The sequence below is a fragment of the Triticum dicoccoides genome, chromosome 5B, assembly GCF_002162155.2.
Source record: "Triticum dicoccoides isolate Atlit2015 ecotype Zavitan chromosome 5B, WEW_v2.0, whole genome shotgun sequence".
Lineage (NCBI taxonomy): Eukaryota > Viridiplantae > Streptophyta > Magnoliopsida > Poales > Poaceae > Triticum > Triticum dicoccoides.
This window is the reverse complement of record NC_041389.1, coordinates 429,442,029-429,462,663: the sequence shown is the minus strand read 5'-3', so window position 1 is coordinate 429,462,663 and position 20,635 is coordinate 429,442,029.

Sequence of the window (20,635 nt, the reverse complement as noted above, 5' to 3'; positions counted from 1 at the left end):
TCTGTAATAAGGGGAACAGCCATTGGAGCAGAATTACCCTAGATACTTGGTAGATGAGAAGGCTGGCAAGGTCGATAGAAGTATATTGGATATACATTATGTTAATGTGTACTTTACTAGTACTCCTAGTAGCACCAGGGTATTAAGATACCGGTTCGGTTGCTAAGTGTTAGTAACTCGAAATAAAAGAGCTGCGGAATAAACGGAGACTAGCTAAAGGTGAGCTAATGATATGTGTTGGAAGTGTTTCCAAGTTTGATGTGATCAAACATCGCACGCTCCCTCTACCATCAAGATTAGTATTAAACCTGAATAATTGTCATTTGGTGTTTGCGTTGAGCATAGACATGATTGGATTATGTCTATCGCAATACGGTTATTCATTTAAGGAGAATAATGGTTACTCTATTTATTTGAATAATACCTTCAATGGTCTTTCACCTAAAGGAGTGGTTTATTGAATCTCGATCGTAGTGATACACATTTTCATGCCAAAAGATATAAGATAGTAATGATAGCACCACTTACTTGTGGCACTGCCATGTAAGTCATATTGGTATAAAACGCATGAAGAAGCTCCATGTTGATGGATCTTTGGACTCACTCGTTTTGAATAGTTTGAGACATGCGAACCATGTCTATTGGTGTATATGCATGAAGAAACTCCATGCAGATGGATCGTTTGGACTCACTTGATTTTGAATCACTTGAGATATGCAAATCATACCACATGGGCAAGATGACTGAAAAGCCTCGTTTTCAGTAAGATGGAACAAGATAGCAACTTGTTGGAAGTAACACATTTTGATGTGTGCAGTCCAATGAGTGCTGAGGCATGCAGTGAATATCGTTATGTTCTTACTTCATAGATGATTCGAGTAGATGTTGAGTATATTTACTTGATGAAACACAAGTCTGAATTATTGAATGGTTCAAGTAATTTCAGAGTGAAGTTGAAGATCATTGTGACAAGAGGATAAAATGTCTACGATATGATCATAGAGATGAGTATCTGATTTACGAGTTTGGCACACAATTAAGACATTGTGGAGATTGTTTCACAACCAATACTGCCTGGAACACCACAGTGTGATGGTGTGTCCGAACATCATAACTGCACCCTATTGGATATGGTGCATACCATGATGTCTCTTATCAAATTACCACTATGATTCATGGGTTAGGCATTAGAGACAACCGCACTCACTTTAAATAGGGCACCACGTAATTCCGTTGAGATGACACCGTATGAACTCTGGTTTAGAGAAACCTAAGCTATCATTTCTTAAAGGTTTGGGGCTGTGACACTTATGTGAAAAAGTTTCAGGTCGATAAGCTCGAACCCAAAGTGGATAAAATGCATCTTAATAGGACACCCAAAACAGTTGTGTATACCTCCTAATTCAGATCCGGAAGCAAAAGTGATTGTTTCTAGAAACGGGTCCTTTCTCAAGGAAAAGTTTCTCTCGAAAGAATTGAGTGGGAGGATGGTGGAGACTTGATGAGGTTATTGAACCATCACTTCAACCAGTGTGTAGCAGGGCACAGGAAGTTGTTCCTGTGGCACCTACACCAATTGAAGTGGAAGCTTATAATAGTGATCATGAAGCTTCAGATCAAGTCACTACCGAACCTCGTAGGATGACAAGGACGCGTACTGCTTTGGAGTGGTACGGTGACCCTGTCTTGAAGGTCATGTTGCTAGACAACAATGAACCTACGAGCTATGGAGAAGCGATGGTGGGCCCATATTCCGCAAATGGTTAGAAGCCATGAAATCCGAGATAGGATCCATGTATCATAACAAAGCATGGACTTTGGTGGACTTGCCCGATGATGGGCAAGCCATTGAGATAAATGGATCTTTAAGAAGAAGACGGACGTGGACGGTAATGTCACCGTCTATGAAGCTCGACTTGTGGCGAAGAGTTTTTCGCAAGTTCAAGGAGTTGACTACGATGAGATTTTCTCATCTGTAGCGATGCTTAAGTCCATCGGAATCATGTTAGCATTAGATGCAATTATGAAATCTAGCAAATGGATGTCAAAACGAGTTTCCTTACCAGTTTTCATAAGGAAAGGTTGTATGTGATACAATCAGAAAGGTTTTGTCGATCCTAAGGATGCTAAAACGTATGCTAGCTCCAGCGATCCTTCCATGGACTGGAGTAAGCATCTCGGAGTTGGAATATGCACTTTGATAAGATGATCAAAGATTTTAGGTTTATACAAAGTTTATGAGAAACTTGTATTTCCAAAGAAGTGAGTGGGAGCACTATAGAATTTCTGATGAGTATATGTTGTTGACATATTGATGATCAGAAATGATGTAGAATTTCTGGAAAGCATATAGGGTTATTTGAAAGATGTTTTTCAATAGAAAACCTAGATTAAGCTACTTGAACATTGAGCATCGAGATCTATAAGGATAGATCAAAATGCTTAATAATACTTTCAAATGAGCACGTACCTTGACATGATCTTGAAAGTGTTCAAGATGGATCAGTCAAAGAAGGAGTTCTTGCCTGAGTTGTAAGGTATGAAGTTAAGACTTAAAGCTCGACCATGGAAGAAAAGAGAGAAAGGATGAAGGTCGTCCCCTATGCTTTAGACGTAGGCTCTACAGTATGCTATGCTAAGTACCGCACCTGATGTGTGCCTTGCCACATGTCTGGCAAGAGGGTACAAAGGTGATCAAGGAGTGGATCACCATATAGCGATCAAAATTATCCTTAGAGGAATAAGGATTTGTTTCTCGATTATGGAGGTAATAAAGAGTTTGGCATAAAGGGTTACGACGATGCAAGCTTTAACACCTATCCGAATGACTCTAAGTAGCAAACCGGATACGTATAGTGGAGCGACCATTTGGAATAGCTCCAAGTAGAGCGTGGAAGTAGCATTTACAATATGACCTAGAGATTTGCGAAGTACGTACGGATCTGAATGTTGCAGACCCGTTGACTAAAACTTCTCTCACAAGCAAAACATGATCAAACTCCAGAACTCATTGAGTCTTAATCACATGATGATGTGAACTAGTTTAATGACACTAGTAACCTCTTTGGATGTTGGTCACATGGTGATGTGACGTGTGAGTGTTAATCACATGGCGATGTGAACTAGATTATTGACTCTAGTGCAAGTGGGAGACTGTTGGAAATATGCCCTAGAGGCAATAATAAATTAGTTATTATTATATTTCCTTGTTCATGATAATCGTTTATTATCCATGCTATAATTGTATTGATAGGAAACTCAGATACATGTGTGGATACATAGACAACACCATGTCCCTAGTAAGCCTCTAGTTGACTAGCTCGTTGATCAATAGATGGTTACGGTTTCCTGACCATGGACATTGGATGTCATTGATGACGGGATCACATCATTAGGAGAATGATGTGATGGACAAGACCCAATCCTAAGCCTAGCACAGAGATCGTGTAGTTCGTATGCTAAAGCTTTTCTAATGTCAAGTATCTTTTCCTTAGACCATGAGATTGTGCAACTCCCGGATACCGTAGGAATGCTTTGGGTGTACCAAACGTCACAACGTAACTGGGTGACTATAAAGGTGCACTACAGGTATCTCCGAAAGTGTCTGTTGGGTTGGCACGAATCGAGACTGGGATTTGTCACTCCGTGTGACGGAGAGGTATCTCTGGGCCCACTCGGTAGGACATCATCATAATGTGCACAATGTGATCAAAGAGTTGATCGCGGGATGATGTGTTACGGAACGAGTAAAGAGACTTGCCGGTAACGAGATTGAACAAGGTATCGGTATACCAACGATCGAATCTCGGGCAAGTATAATACCGCTAGACAAAGGGAATTGAATACGGGATCGATTGAGTCCTTGACATCGTGGTTCATCTGATGAGATCATCATGGAACATGTGGGAGCCAACATGGGTATCCAGATACCGCTGTTGGTTATCGATCGGAGAACGTCTCGGTCATGTCTGCATGGTTCCCGAACCCGTAGGGTCTACACACTTAAGGTTCGATGACGCTAGGGTTATAAAGAAAGTTTGTATGTGGTTACCGAATGTTGTTCGGAGTCCCGGATGAGATCCCGGACGTCACGAGGAGTTCCGGAATGGTCCAGAGGTAAAGATTCATATATGGGAAGTCCTATTTTGGTCACCGGAAAAGTTTCGGGTTTTATCGGTAACGTACCGGGACCACCGGGAGGGTCCCGGGGGTCCACCAAGTGGGTCCACCATCGCCGGAGGGCAGCATGGGCCAAGTGTGGGAGGGGACCAGCCCCTGGTGGGCTGGTGCGCCCCCCCACAAGGGCCCAAGGCGCCTAGGGTTTGGGGAGGGGGCGCCCCACCTTGCTTGGGGGGCAAGTTTCCCCCTCTCCCCCCTTGGCCGTCCCCCTAGATGGGATCTAGGGCTTGCCGCCGCCCCCTCTCCCCCTATATATAGTGGAGGCATAGGAGCAGCCCATCTCATGAGTTTCTTCTCCTGTTGGCGCAGCCCTACCTCTCTTTCTCCTCATATCTCGCGGTGCTTGGCGAAGCCCTGCTGGACTACCACGCTCCTCCATCACCACCACGCCGTTGTGCTGCTGCTGGATGGAGTCTTCCTCAACCTCTTCCTCTCACCTTGCTGGATCAAGGCATGGGAGACGTCACCGGGCTGTACGTGTGTTGAACACGGAGGTGCCGTCCGTTCGGCACTAGGATCTCCGATGATGTGGATCACGACGAGTACGACTCCTTCAACCCCGTTCTCTTGAACGCTTCCTCTTAGCGATCTACAAGGATATGTAGATGCACTCTCCTTCCCCTCATTGCTAGTATCTCCATAGATTGATCTTGGTGATGCGTAGAAAATTTTGAATTTCTGCTATGTTCCCCAACACGAATGATGATTCGATAAGCAATAGACTTAGAATGAAACTATAGACCAATAACTTCAAAGCAATAGGATTACTAGAAGATTTGAATTTACACATCACGGACCATTTGTCGGTATTCTGGTTAGAATCAACACGGGGACCAAGAAAAGAATGGTGATGGTAATAAGTATCACTTGTATCAAGAATTCTTAAGGGTGGTGAATTTCTCGCAACATTCTTGAAAAAAATACGATAGTGCTCCATGGTAGGACATAACACTACAAAAAAAAGACACATCTGTGACATTTTGGGACAAACGAATTTTTTTTCTGTCATACATATGACACTTCTATGACGATAATTGTGACAAAACCCGGTATCATCATAGATGTGGTGGGCTCCTACTTCTATGACAAAAAATCATGACAGAAAATGGGCTTTTCGTCCTGGGCGGGCCGGAGACGCAGCTGCATGACATTCTTTGGGCAGTCCATGATGGAAAAAACCGTGGTAGAAGCGAGGGGGAGGAAAATTTCAGGGAGTTATCGGTTACGGTGGGAGGTCGGGGGCGGAGCGATGCGCGTTTCTCTCGTACAGGTACACGCATGTGTGCGAGGAGTTGGCTCTAACTGAACCCGAGTGAGGCGTTCGGCTCTAACTGAACCCGAGCGATTGCACTGCAGGCTACGCGTTACTGAACCCGATGGATCGATCGATGGCTGTTAACTGAACCCGATGGAGCGATTCCTTCGCTACTGCTGCTAACTGAAGCTGATCGATTGGATGAACAGTGAGCGTTACGGGGGGTTTGGATGAACAGTGAGCGATGGCGTTGCCTCTGGATGAACAGGAACCCGTGATGTGGATGGCTGGATGAACAGTAGACGATGTAGGGGTGGCCATGGAGGGGTGGTTGAACAGGACCCCGTGGTGTGGAGGGCTGGATGAACAGTAGACGGTGGAGGGGTGCCCGTGGAGGGGTGCCCGTGGAGGGGTGGTTGAACAGTAGCCGGTGGAGTAGCGCGCGGTGGAGGCTGGATGAACAGGAGCTCGTGGAGGCTGGAGGAGGTCGACGGTAGCCCGTGGAGGCTGGAGGAGGTCGACGGTGGAGATGAACAGTATCCCATGGAGTCCCGTTTTGCGGTACGCCACACCCCTCCCGATGAACAGGACCCTCGTTTCGACCATAGCGCTCCAACACAAGTCCGTTTCATCCGTTTTGCGGTACGCCACACCCCTCCCGATCAACAGGACCCTCGTTTCGACCGTAGCGCTCCAACACAAGTCTATTTCGTCCGTTTTGCGGTACGCCACACCCCTCCCGATCAACAGGACCCCCGTTTCGACCGTAGGAGGTCCGTTTCTTCCATTTTGCGGTACGCCAGACCCCTCCCGATGAACAGGATCCCGTTTCGAACATGACCGGTCGAACACAAGGTCGTTTCCTCCATTGTGCGGTACGCCAGGCCTCGTTTCCATCACCTGTTCCGTCCAAGCCCTCCCGATGAACACGACCACGCATTCTGTTCCGACCCAGCCGGTTGGCTCCCACGCGTTCTGTTGCCTCCCGATGAACACGACGCATTCCGTTCCCTCCCCATGAACACGACGACGACGCTGTTTCTCCATTCCGACCCAGCCATGTACGTATGCGCGAGTAGGCGTTCGAGACCCTGCCCGTATGTACGTACGTGGCCGTATTTTCTTTCTTGCACCCTCGCCGCTGTACGTACGTGTACATGCTACGTGCGCACCTCTACTACGACACGTGCGTGCCTCTACATCTACGACACGTGCGCGCCTCTACATCGACCAGTATGTACGTACATGTTCGCAACCAGAATGACAACGCTATGTACGCTTCGACCAGGTGGGTCCCGACTGTCAGTCACTTCCTTGCATGCGAAGATGTAGCTGGTGGGTCCTAGCAGTCAGGGGGGCGAATCATTTTTTTTGCCCGGATGCACTTCCTTGCGTGCAAAGATGTAGCTGGTTGGTCCCAACAGTCAAGGGGGCAAATCGTTTTTTTCGCAAAATACGGTGGCCTGTCCGGTGGGTCCCTGCTGTCTGGTGGAGGAATCATTATTTTGCGCGTAATAAGGAGGCACTTCCTTGCGGCGGCCGTGGACCCAGCTGTCAGCCTCTCCACGTACAATCCACGTCTAATGGAAGTCGTTCCTTGACCACGTTGACCAAGCCACGCCGAGAGCACCACGGCGGTGGACGACGGCGAGGCCTAGAAAGGGGACGACTCGGAGCCGGGGAAGACACAGCAGTGGATGCCCACACGAAGAGGAGTACGAGGATTCACTGGTTCGGCTGCGGTGTGAGGCTGCTGTCGCCGCAGAATAACAGGGGGTGTGGGTGAGTAGAGGGATGGCCTGGACAGCGGTGGCAGTAGTAGGGGGCGGTTAGGCCTCCGCGGCATCACAGCCGGCCACAGGAGGCAGGAGCATGCGGCACGACCGGTGCTGGTTTGGGCGGCTGGAACAAGAAGACCAGAGGTTGAAGAAGCACTACATCCGTTGGATGAACATCGTACGGTAACAGGAGCTAGAATCGTTCATATTGACTAAGTTGACAAAGACCTCCGTCCCCGTCAACTTGGTAGGCCCACAAGTGTGCCTCCCACTATGCTGGGTTCCAGCTGGCAGGGGGAGTATTCATTTTTTGTGCGTAATAAGGAGGCACTTCCTTGCGTGCGAAGATAGCTGGTGGGTCCGACATGTCAGCTGGGGGAACATTTTTTCGCGAACTACAGAGGCCCTTCCGGTGGGTCCCAGATCTCAGGTGGAGGAATAATTATTTTGCGCGTAATAAGGAGGCACTTCCTTGCTGCGGCCGTGGACCCAGCTGTCAGCCTCTCCATGTATAGTTCACGTCCGATGGAAGCCGTTCCTTGACCATGTTGACCACGCCGCGCCGAGAGCACTAGGGCGGTGGACGACGGCGAGGCCTAGGAAGGGAACGATACGGAGGCAGGGAAGACTCGGCAGTTGTTTCCCACGCGGAGGGGAGTACGACTGTATGAGGGTTTACTGGTTCGTCTGCCCTCGCCGGAGAATAACAGCAGTTGTGGCCGTGTGAGTGAGTAGAGGGATGGCTAGGCCAGAGATGGGAGTACGGTGGGGCGGTGAGGCCTGCGCAGCAGCACAGCTGGCCGCGGGGAGGAGGGAGCAGGCAGTCCCGCCGGCGCTTGTTTGAGCGGCTGGAGCAGGAAGAGCAGAGATTGAAGAAGCACGACGGCCGTTGGATGGACATCGTACGATCACTGGAGCTAGAATCGTTCATATTGACTAAGATTACAAAGCCCTCTGTCCCCGTCAACTTAGTAGGCCCACAAGTCAGCCTCCCACCATGGTGGGTCCCAGCTAGCAGGGGGAGTATTCATTTTTCTGTGCGTAATAAGGAGGCACTTCCGGTGGTTCCGAGCTGACAGCGGGGGGAACATTCTTTTCACGAAATATGATGGTCCGTCCGGTGGGTCCTAGCAGTCAGGAGCAAACTTTTTTTTCGTGAAATACGGTGGCCCTTTCGGTGGGTCACAGCAGTCAGGGGGGAAACGTTTTTTCCGCGAAATACTGGTGGCCCGTCCGGTGAGTCCCTGCTGTCAGGTGTAGGAATAATTATTTTGCACGTAATAAGGAGGCACTTCCTTGCGGCTGCCGTGGACCCAGCTGTCAGCCTCTCCACGTATAGTACTCTTCCAATGGAAGTCGGTCGTTGACCACATTGACCACGCCGCGCCGAGAGCACCAGGGCAGTGGACGACGGCGAGGCCTAGGAAGGGGACGACGCGGAGCCGGGGAAGACACGGTAGTGGATGCCCATGTAGAGAGGAGTACAAGGGTTCACTGGTTCGGCTGCGGTGTGAGGCTGTCGTCGCCGTAGAATAACAGGGGGAGTGGGTGAGTGGAGGGATGGCTTGGCCAGCGGTGGGAGTAGTATGGGGATGGTGAGGCCTCCGCGGCAGCACAACCAACCACGGGAGGCAGGAGCATGCGGCACGACCGGCGCTGCTTTGGGCGGCTGGGGCAAGAAGACCAGAGGTTGAAGAAGCACTACGGCCATTGGATGTACATTGTTGACCACGCCGCGCCGAGAGCACCAGGGCGGTGGACGACGGCGAGGCCTACGAAGGGAATGACAGGGAGCCGACAAAGATACGACAGTGGCTGCCCACGCGGTGGAGAGTAAGAGGGTTGACTGGTTCGGCTGCCGTCGCCGGAAAATAACAGGAGGTGTGGGTGAGTAGAGGGATAGACAGGCCAGGGATGCGAGTATGATGGGGCCGTGAGGCCTGCCCAGCAGCATTGACGTCCACGGGAGGCGGGAGCAGGCGGTTCCGACGATGCTGGTTTGGGCGGCTGGGGCAGGAAGATCAGAGACTGAAGAAGCACGATTACCGTTAGATTGACATCTAACGGTCTGAAGCTGGTAGGGTCGATTGTTGACTAAGTTTCTTTTTTAAGAAACCTTGTGTACGCATGAACTTAGTAGGCCCACAAGTCAGCCTCCAAATCTGTGGCAGACAACATAAAGCCCATTTGCTATTTTTTACAATTTGCAGCCCATTTGCTATTTTTTATAATTTGCAGCCCATTTGCTAATTCTTAAGTAATTTATTACAACCCATTTCTTCCCAGGACCACAGTCAAAAAGTTCAACCTTATTTTGCATATTTAGGTGGAGTCCAAACTATTGTAATCCCGAAATGATAAACATTTTTTAAGAACTTATTGATTTGCCAAGAAAATCATTTTATTTTTGTAAGCAAATAAGACGTGGGACAATTGAGTTGGTTTAAGGGAAAACCAGTGGTGAAAAAATCAGCGCTGGGTGGGAAAAAACAACAAAAATAAGGATGTAAATATGAAAAGGAATTTTTATGTGTTTTCAATATAATGATACGTGTATATGAACTAGTAAAACTATAGGTAGACATTAGAAAACGGATGTAGGACATGCGTTTCAAGAGGAAAATAGAACTGGGCTGTGTGTTTGATTTAGTAAAAAAACTGCCTGCGGATGTTGTAAGACAAAATATAACTAACGCTAGTGGGCCAGAGGCCAGTAGATACCTACTGGATCTTTGTGCCCCGTTGTCGTCATGGGCTGGGCCTATTAAAAACAAAACCAACCCTGGTCAGTCTACATCCCAGTTGAAACTTGCTCGACCTGAAAAAACAATATACGTGCTCAATAAACGAGAGAATTCTACAAGCACAGACTGATAACTGGGACGCAGCACATATATTGTTTTTTTATCGTGATAGTAAGTGCATGCACTTGTTTCGAAAAAACTGCAGAACTGGGAATTCGAACGGTGGGTGCTTATGCTACCCATTAAATAAAAATCAGGTGCCTGAGAATTCGTTTCGAAACAAATGATTCAGCTTTATATCCACGTCGACCCTCGGTATGATGGTTGGAAGCAAATGCAAGTTCATACCAAAAGATCGTTAACAACAATACCAACTTGCGGACGACAAGGTAGTACAACTACCAATACCAAACTACTCCTGGCCCTAGTGTTCGTCTGGTAGAAAATCTTGCAGAGGACCAGCTCCCGCTCCTTCTGTTGCTCTAGGTCCCCGAGGTGGTACTGGTGCATCACCCAGTTGGTCCTCTGCTAGTCGAAGTTCTTGTTGGTGTGTAGCACCAGAACCTTTTTGCTGCCCGTCTGCCGTCCGTTGACCATCACAGGCAAGGTATTGCCGGTCTTGTGCCACATCGCGTGCATGCCGCACTCCGACTGTATCTTGCGACGCATCCACGTGCCCCTTTTGAACGCCCTGGAATTGCGTTGGAAGAAATGCTTCCTTAGGCCACTCAGTGTAATACCTGCAGTATTGTGGAATACAGGTTTTAGTGTACCTAGTTGGCATTTTCATAACATCTTTGGCATGTTGCATTCACTTGTTTCACTTTTTATTAACTGTCAAATTGTAATTGTTTCACCAGGTCTGCGTCTAAAAAGAAAAATAGAGCTATAAACAAAGGTATATGTTTGTGCAAGTAGACGGCCGATCGGTGTCTTACCTGGAAGTTTCTCAGGTTGGGTGTAGCATATGCCGTGCTTGCTGTCGATGGTTGGTATGAACAAATCAATGGGAGACTGAAATCTCGCGCTGTCAACACTCACTTTGGCCTCAAGGTGCTCGATCAGCTCCTGATCCGTGGGATCGAACTTGACGCCAGCTGGCAGCACCGGCCAATCCTTCTTCGACTTGCATCGGTAATTCCAGTTATATGGTACTCAATGTATGATCAATCGACTGTTTTAAGTGAATGATGAAAGATTTCGACAGAGTAAAAACTCATGCTTCTTAGACAGTTGTATGAGATTAATTGCCATGCCATTTTGCAAGGGCGCTTGTAAAAACTCTAAACTCTATTCTCCTCTTATTTAATGGATGAGGCAAATCTTTTGCCTCCATTTCAAAAAAAAAAGATTTCGACAGATAAGTGGTACTCCAAATCTGAAGTCCGGAATACCCGAACACGCCGCCGGGATTCTTGTGTCACCTCATGCGCAGCGTGTTGTCACGTCAATTCAATGTGTGGACATGATGAATAATTTGACCGACGTATACTAGTACTGCTACTGTACTACTTACTAGTCGTATTTAGTGTCACAATTTATACATAGGTTTAACTAACAAGTACGCACTTGAAGTCTAACTGATATATATGTATATATATGGCTTCTGCACAACATCTCCATCATCATTATCAGTACGTCCTACGCAGGTGAGTTAGGATGCACTTGATCCCAGGAAGGTATCTATCCTTCAAACCAGAGGAGTGCCTCAAACTAACAATAGTACATAATATCCAACAAAAGAGGGTCGTGCTACAACAGCAGAATACATGGCTCAGTCTAGATATCAGCATGAATTAAGTTGTGCATATTTGCTATTGGCATGAACCACATCGCCGCATGTCGGGTTTGCAAAAGCCATCCATCGCATGGAAGCTTGATGCCTTTCACACACTGAAGATTACCTGGCAACAAGCTGTGTCGACGAATCTCTGGATATGGTGATTCATTAAACCCATGGTATGATGTGTAAACATAGCCCCCCCTCGCGAATGGAAGTTGCATAGCACAGTAATCATCGCCGGTGATATGATCGATGATTGGTTGGATGATCGGATAATTGAGCCCGATAAACAAGGAGTGGTTGCCGAGGTTGTAAACCCGCCTCCAGTTGAATACGCCTGGCCCAACGGAGCTGGGATCTTTCTCGAACATGAAGCAGCCATAGCCATCAACGTCACGAACGCCCCACGCATTGTACTGCATGTGGTTTGATGTAATGGTTTGGTCAATTTGGTATGTGCGAATGAGCATCAAATGACCGCCGTCAGCTGAACGAGCGATAAACCACCACCCATCGGCTGGTATGATTCCAGGTCCTGGAATAATGAAGGCCAGTGCATTTGCGTCTGCTGCAACAATTCAAATTGGAGACCAGAAGGACAAAAATAAACAATCATGTTCAGAGTATGTGTGGAATTAAGATTATTATAACAGTGACACATATCATAGATAGAGAATTGCAATGTCGTAGTCATAATCATACCCCATGTTAAAAAAATAAGCCAATGGCTTTCATATTCTAGCAACATGTCATGGTTCAAACATCATGTAACAATGAGAGGAAAACAGCTATGACAGCGCCCACTCATATTCTACCTTACTACTACTATTCTCATATCAACTCTAAGCAATAACATGCGTTGTTATAAAAATCTTGTAAACGAGAGTAACATATAGCAATCATGATGTTATGCTCATAATATATATTCTAACAATCATTAGATGCCAATTGTTCTCATATCAACTCTAACAATAACATGTGTGGTCATAAGAATCTAGGAAATGAAAGGAACATATAGCAATGATGTGGTTATAGACATGCTATGCATTCTAAATTTGTAACAAATGAATAGGCAGTCGTATTCATATGGTAAAGATGAGATGAGATAGAACAATTACACGACGATAGATTCCACCAGTATAGGCAGCCAATCTATGTGTCGACCGCGTAAACGATGCCATCGTGCACTATAGCATCAGACAGAAATGTTGCCTCAATAGGATTGATGATGAGCCATAACCATGTATGGCAACCAGATTCCAGATAGACTAATCGCATGTTGAACAAGGCAATGAGCTTGTAATCCATGTAGTCTTCTGATGGTGTGGGCACTTCGCAGATTACAACTTTATGCAAACAGAGGTCGAGCCAAAAGCTTGACGCGTCTCGTGCGTAGTAGGTAGGAGTGTTAGGCGGGCCGCGAGGCTCGAGGTCGGTGGTATCCAACGATGGAAGGGTGATCTCTCGCTGGGTGTAGATATCCACGAGACGCCACGGACTACCGGTGTGGTGGATGAGGATGATCCAGTTGGCCTTCATGCCCGCCCAGTAGTGGCCGCGCATGAAGGACAGGTGGACGGGTAGTGGTAGCATGTCGAGGGGCACCACGACAACCTCCGTAGGATTGTCAAATCGGTGTCTGGGCCACCTGCGAGGATCGGGCATCAACAAGCAGGGTGTCTTGAAAAGAGCCGGCCAGTTGCAGACGAGTAGACGGTACAAAGACATCGAGCATGCGGCCAGACGGACGGTGCGGAGTAGGTCCATACGACTACAGATCTGCTCCAAGAGAACATCGGGGAGGGAATTCCAATCGTGGCTCTGCGTGTCAGTTGGTTCTGCCATTGGGGTTTTTGGTGCGTGTGAGCCAGCGGGGAAGTGGATTCGGGCGGGCGAGCGAAGAAGCTTCTCCTCGTGTGGCCGAGCAGTGAGCGGGGGGATATGGTACGCGCGAGCTACCAAGGAAGATGGCGCGGGCGGGCGAGCATTGAGCGGGGGTAAATGGTGTGCGGTCGACGATGGGGAAGAGACGAGGAAGAAGAAGAGAGGAGGAAGAAGAGTGGAAGACGGGGAAGAAAGTGCATTAAATCCCAATTCTACTAGTACTACTACCAGGATATAGGCACTGTTCTCTGGAGTGTAAATAGTTACACCGATGACATGTGGGTCTACCATAAGAGGGCCCATATTTCAGTTAATGGAGGAGACATGTGCATAGGCGTATTTGCGGAAGCGTGCTCTACTGGCAAACATGATGGCAGTACTGGGTAAGGCTGATTTAGTAACACCAACACGCTGGTTCAGCTTATTAATTACGTGTCCCATCTGCTGCAGCGTGTATTGTCACTTCACTATGAAGACTAGTTGAATAGTTCTCTCTGACCGAGATGGGGAATGATGGATCGCGAGGATTTCCTTTCTACAGTATCCCTATGCCTCTACGCTCACTTCACTCGTTTTGCTCCGTACCTAGTCACTTGTTAAAATCTGTAGAAAGACAAATACTCCGTATTTGGGAACAGAGGGAGGCTTTTACTCCGTACTGGAGTATTTGGGAACAGAGGGAGTATCACCATATGGAGGGAACAGAGGAAGCTTGAAATATGAACATGTCAATGGGAGGGAGTAAGCCCCATGCATGCATGCATGCATGCAACATGCAACACTCACACGTACTCCACATGGACGCATGCAACACTCACGCACCCATGCGGCACATAGCACACGACGCAACACACGCGCTCACGCTCAAGTGCTCAACCTACTCCCTACGTCCGTGAAAGACTGTACATTTAGAGATTTACACATTGACCAGGGTATAATTAACGCCCAAAAGTAGCAGACTTATGTGTGCATGCGACCATTGAGATAAGAAGATTAAATGAAGGCTGTTGCTTGCTGTAATTAAGGATAGACATATAGCCTATACCTACAGCACAAGTTGGTGCATTAGTCAATCAATATCGATTTAGATTACAGGCTAAATGCATTGGAAGTGTAGATGTACATCATGTACTACTACACTCTTTGTTTTATAGCCAATGTACACTCTTTGTTGGAAGGCCGAGGGAGGACACGTGCATGCACTCACATACACAGCCAGGGCGGTTCGGGCGCAAGGGTTGGACTCATGTGGCGCCTGCATAAAGTTTTGTTTAACTGATTTCTTTGCTCCGCCAACTGACAGGTGGGACCCAGAAACCAGGTGACAATTTAACCAGTCAGCAAAGTGCCACGTCGACTATGTGGCTGGTCAGTGGGTGCAATACAGTTCTCTATGATGAGCTAGTGATCGTATAATCGACGCAAAACCATATATAGTGACCGTAAAGAGCGTATTGTTACATACGCTGACTGCCAGTGTATTTTTCTCATTTCAAATTAAGCCATATTAATCGGAAAGGACACAGTATGGACTACTACTAGTACTAGTACTGCTTTGATGTGTCCCGTCAACTTGTCGAACGAGGAGAAGCTTGCTTACTACGCCTCTCCCTCGCCCACGCGCGCGGTGGTTCATAGGACGAGGAGAGGGTTTTGACTACAGCGCCCTCTCCCTCTTCCTCTCCCTCACCCTCGCCCTCTCCCTCGCGGTGGACGTGCATCAGTTCCATCGGTGTCAGATTGCCAGAAGCATATTGTACTGTAGTATCATCATTGTTGGACCTTCCGAAGAGGCGAAGAGGCAAGTGCAAGGTTCACACGAGTACGAACTGTTGAACCTTCCGAAGAGGCAAAGAGCCAAGCACAAGGTTTTATAGGAGTTGTCGTCCTAGTAGGAGTGTAGTACAACTATAGAGAACGATGCTACTGTATGATGCCGCCACGTCACGTATTTCCAAAGCTGTGCCACCTTTTTTTCTCAAAGAGCATGTTGGAGCCCGTGCAACAACCACACAAGTTGCACGTACACATAACACATTTACTAGTAATAAATTCTAAAGGACAAATGCCAGTATGCCACACAAGTTCATCTCCAATTAATGTGATAAATTTGTGCACGACTAGTATACATATATTCACAGCGCTACCATTCACAATTACCGTACTCCACTTACACGTTATAGATGGGCTACATGCATGTCCTCCTCCAGGTTCCAGTCCCAGGTGTTCTTCATGGATGGCACGATCCATAGCGGTGGGCAATGGGAATCATTGTCGCGGCTTTCTAGTCCGGTTCCACACGATGGAGACTCATCCAAGCTGAAGCGGCATAAATTAGGGATAGCATGTCCCAGCATGTCGTTCATCCGGCGGTGCGCAATGAAGACACAACCATGCTTCATGAATGGCAGGCCTTCCGTATCGTGCACGAAAGGTGGCATCCCCTTCACAATGGGGTAGCTGTCCCCGATGAAAAGCGAGTACTCTCCAAGAGTGTTCCTCAGCACCCACGTAGCATCACGGGGGTCGAACTCGGTGTCGTTCATCTGGTACACGCGGCATCCCAGATGTGGACACATGGTGACGTACATAGTCAAGGTCCATGCATAATAATGTTGTGCTCAAATATGACGGTCAGTAATACTGTGCAGCAAATAGTACTACTCCAATATAGAGGAAGTAAAATAACCGGCTTATTATATATAGCCACTCTTGGCTACATGGATGAGATAGTAAGACATGGAAAAACAAAAATGGTGGCAGCTAGTGGGTTCAAGTCTTCAAGGGCCCAGCTAGCTATACGCGTCCCCCAAGGGAAAAAGTACTCCTACTAGTAGTACTAAGTATACTACTAGTACAACAATGAAAGAGAAGGCGAGAGGGTTAAAAAATGGAATATCTGGGTAGATGGTGATGGTCCGATCGTGGTAGATTGTGTGACCATGTTGCACATCAGTGGTACCATGGGTAACGTCTGCTAAGATAGTTGATCCCAATATGCCAAAGTCAGCTACAAGGTTCCAGGTTAGACCGAATCGCGGATGCAAATGCACATCGAGTATCGGCGATCTTATTTTGATCGGGGGATGACTGGTCCTTGCAAAATAATGGAGTACCGTTAGCGATGCAAATGATGGTTTGTGCATTCCGTTTGTAATCTCTCGTATCGTAGGATGGCAACTAGATGAAACAAGTCCCCTAGCTTGTCACCGCGAAGATGCGGCCTAGATGGCGCACGACATCTTCGAACGTGTAGGGGTACAAATCTGCCGCCGCCAACATGCGCCAGCCTCTGCCGTTACTGCATCTTGCATTGATGGCAATCCTTATGTCGAACACCACGATGAGATAATCGTCGTAGCTGCGTTGCTTTGTCGGCGGGTCCGCAATTGCTAACTTCTTCAATCTCATGTAGGCATCATCATACGTATTTAAGCCCAGACAGTCCAGAAGGCCGATCCCAATGCTGGAGAAGGGGTCTACCGGAACGGCCGCACTGCTGTGGATGTTTTGCAAAATGATGGTGGTATCCGGCCAGAGGTATGCAAGCCAATCTTCGTTGGCACCGACCCAGACCTATATATAAGACGATGGGCAACGGAGAAATTACGGGATGGAAATGGAATAACTAAATACTACATGATCAAACTCCATTACTGACCTGCTCATCGGACAAAATCCGACTACCTCTCAATGTCGGCAACTCTAGCGGAGTCAACGTGCAACCATGGCCAGGGAGCGGTGGACTGTTCGAAGGATTGTCCCATAGAAGAACCTTCTCCTTGAGGACGCATGGAAGACCAACAAGCATGGCCTTTCCCAAACCTGTTTAAGCAGCGTCTTGAAAAAGTTGGTGCAGGAAGCATCGAGTCTTGCGGCGGTGAGGACATCGGAGCGGCGTGCGATTTCTCCCAGAGGATCGTTGTCCAAGGTCTCCCAGCCCCGACAAGGAGGAGAACCGCCTGGCGAATCCATGGGAACAGCGACGAACTTCCTTCTCTTCGAGGGGAGGGGAACTGGCGAGGAGGAGATAAGAGCGTAGTAACCGCAGGGCCTCGTCCCTTCCAACTGTAGATCGTTCCTCAGCGAAGGGGTGAGGCTATTATTTACTACTAGTACTAGCATTATGGAACGTTATGGGATTGCACTATACTGTAAATAATAGCACTAGTAAGAAATTTTTGGCACTAGGTAGTAGTTTTTGGCGTGGATTAAGAAATTTTGGGTATGTTTCTGCCATTTTTTGTACACGCCAACTAGTGTCAAAAAACGTCTTACATTATGTGACAAAGGAGTACGTACTCATACTGTAGCAGTACCAGTATGTGACGCCCCCGATTCAATCGTACACTAATCATACACGCAAACGTGTACGATCAAGATCAGGGACTCACGGGAAGATATCACAACACAACTCTACAAATAAAATAAGTCATACAAGCATCATAATACAAGCTAGGGGCCTCGAGGGCTCGAATACAAGTGCTCGATCATAGACTAGCCAGCGGAAGCAACAATATCTGAGTACAGATATAAGTTAAACAAGTATGCCTTAAGAAGGCTAGCACAAACTGGGATACAGATCGAAAGAGGCGCAGGCCTCCTGCCTGGGATGCTCCTAACTACTCCTGGTCGTCGTCAGCAGCCTGCACGTAGCAGAAGGCACCTCCAGTGTAGTAGGAATCATTGTCAACGGTGGCGTCTGGCTCCTGGACTCCAGCATCTGGTTGCGACAACCAGAAAGAAAGGAAAGGGGGAAAAGGGGGGGAGAAAGCAACCGTGAGTACTCATCCAAAGTACTCGCAAGCAAGGAACTACACTACATATGCATGGGTATATGTGTAAAAAGGCAATATCGATGGACTGAACTGCAGAATGCCAGAATAAGAGGGGGATAGCTAGCCCTATCGAAAACTACGCTTCTAGCTGCCTCCGTCTTGCAGCATGTAGAAGAGAGTAGATTGAAGTCCTCCAAGTAGCATCTCCAAGTAGCATCTCCAAGTAGCATCTCCAGTAGCATCGCATAGCATAATCCTACCCGGCGATCCACCCCTCGTCGCCCTGTGGAAAAGCAATCACCGGGTTGTCTGTGGAACTTGGAAGGGTGTGTTTTATTAAGTATCCGGTTCTAGTTGTCATAAGGTCAAGGTACAACTCCAAGTCGTCCTGTTACCGAAGATCACGGCTATTCGAATAGATTAACTTCCCTGCAGGGGTGCACCACATAACCCAACACGCTTGATCCCATTTGGCCGGACACACTTTCCTGGGTCATGCCCGGCCACGGAAGATCAACACGTCGCAACCCCACCTAGGCACAACAGAGAGGCCAGCACGCCGGTCTAAACCTAAGCGCACAAGGGTCTGGGCCCATCGCCCTTAGCACACCTGCACGTTGCGAGGGCGGCCGAAAGCAGAACTAGCCCCCTTAATACAAGAGCAGGCTTACGTTCCAATCCGGCACGCGCCGCTCAGTCGCTAGCGTCACGAAGGCTTCGGCTGATACCACGATGCCGGGATACCCATAACTACTCCCACGTAGATGGTTAGTGCGTATAGACCAAATGGCCAGACTCAGATCAAATACCAAGATCTCGTTAAGCGTGTTAAGTATCCGCGAACACCGAATAGGGCCAGGCCCACCTGTCTCCTAGGTGGTCTCAACCTGCCCTGTCGCTCCGCCACAAAGTAACAGTCGGGGGCCGTCAGGAACCCAGGCCCACCTCTACCGGGATGGAGCCACCTGTCCTTTCAGCCCCCTCATCAGAATCACTTGCGGGTACTCATCGAGCTGACCCGACTTTAGTCACCATCTGTAGAGTATGTATGTATGTATAGTATATACCCGTGATCACCTCCCGAGTGATCACGGCCCAATAGTATAGCAAGGTAGATCGACAAGAGAGTAGGGCCACTGATGGAACACTAGCATCCTATACTAAGCAGTAGGATAGCAGGTAAAGGTAACAACAGTAGTAGAAAGGACAGGCTATGCAGCAGTATAGGATTAACTGAAAGCAGTAACATGCTACACTACTCTAATGCAGGCAGTATAGAGAATAGTAGGCGATATCTGGTGATCAAAGGGGGGGGGGGCTTGCCTGGTTGCTCTGGCACGAGAGAGGGGTCGTCAACTCTGTAGTCGTACTGGGTAGCAGCAGCGTCGGTCTCGTAGTCTACCAGAGAGAAGAGGGGGAAGAAACAATGAATACCATGCAAACAGATGCATCTCAGGACAACAAGCAGAGCTAGACGTGTTCTAACGCGGTCTGAGGTGATACCGGTGAAGGGGGGAAACATCCGGGAAAGTATCCCCGGTGTTCCGTGTTTTCGGACAAATGAACCGGAGGTGAAATGTTGCAGGTTCACTATGCTAGGGACACGTGGCGGATGAACGAGCTACGTATCCGGATTCGTCTCGTCGTTCTGATCAACTTTCATGTTGAAAATAATTTAATCCGAGTTACGGTTTAAAAGATATGATTTTCTAAAGATTTTATTAATTTCTGGAATTTAATTAATTATTTAATTTAATTCAAAAATAGATTTACGACGTCAGCATGATGTCATGGTGACGTCAGCAGTCAAGAGTGGCTGACTAGTCAACCTGACCAGTGGGTCCCGGTTGACATTGTCTAAGACTAACTAATCAGGTTTAGTTAGTCTAACTAAAATGATTTGGTTTATTAACTACAATTAATTAGGTTAACTAATTTAATTAATTAATTTAACAGAATTAATTAAGTTAATTAATTGATTATTTAGTATTTAATTATATTTATTATTTATTTATTTAATTTAAAATCGTTCTGTGGCGCGGGCCCCGTTTGTCATTGGCCCAGACGGGCTGATGCGGGTTAGCGGGCGCATGGGCGCGCGGGCGCAGGGGGGGCTGCGGGGCGCCCGTTAGCGGGCGGAGCCCATGACCCGGTGCAGCAGGGCGCCGGCGGCCACGGCGTCGGCCAGGGGAAACGCCGGTCGCGGCGGCCGGAGACGGGTCGTCGACGGAGAG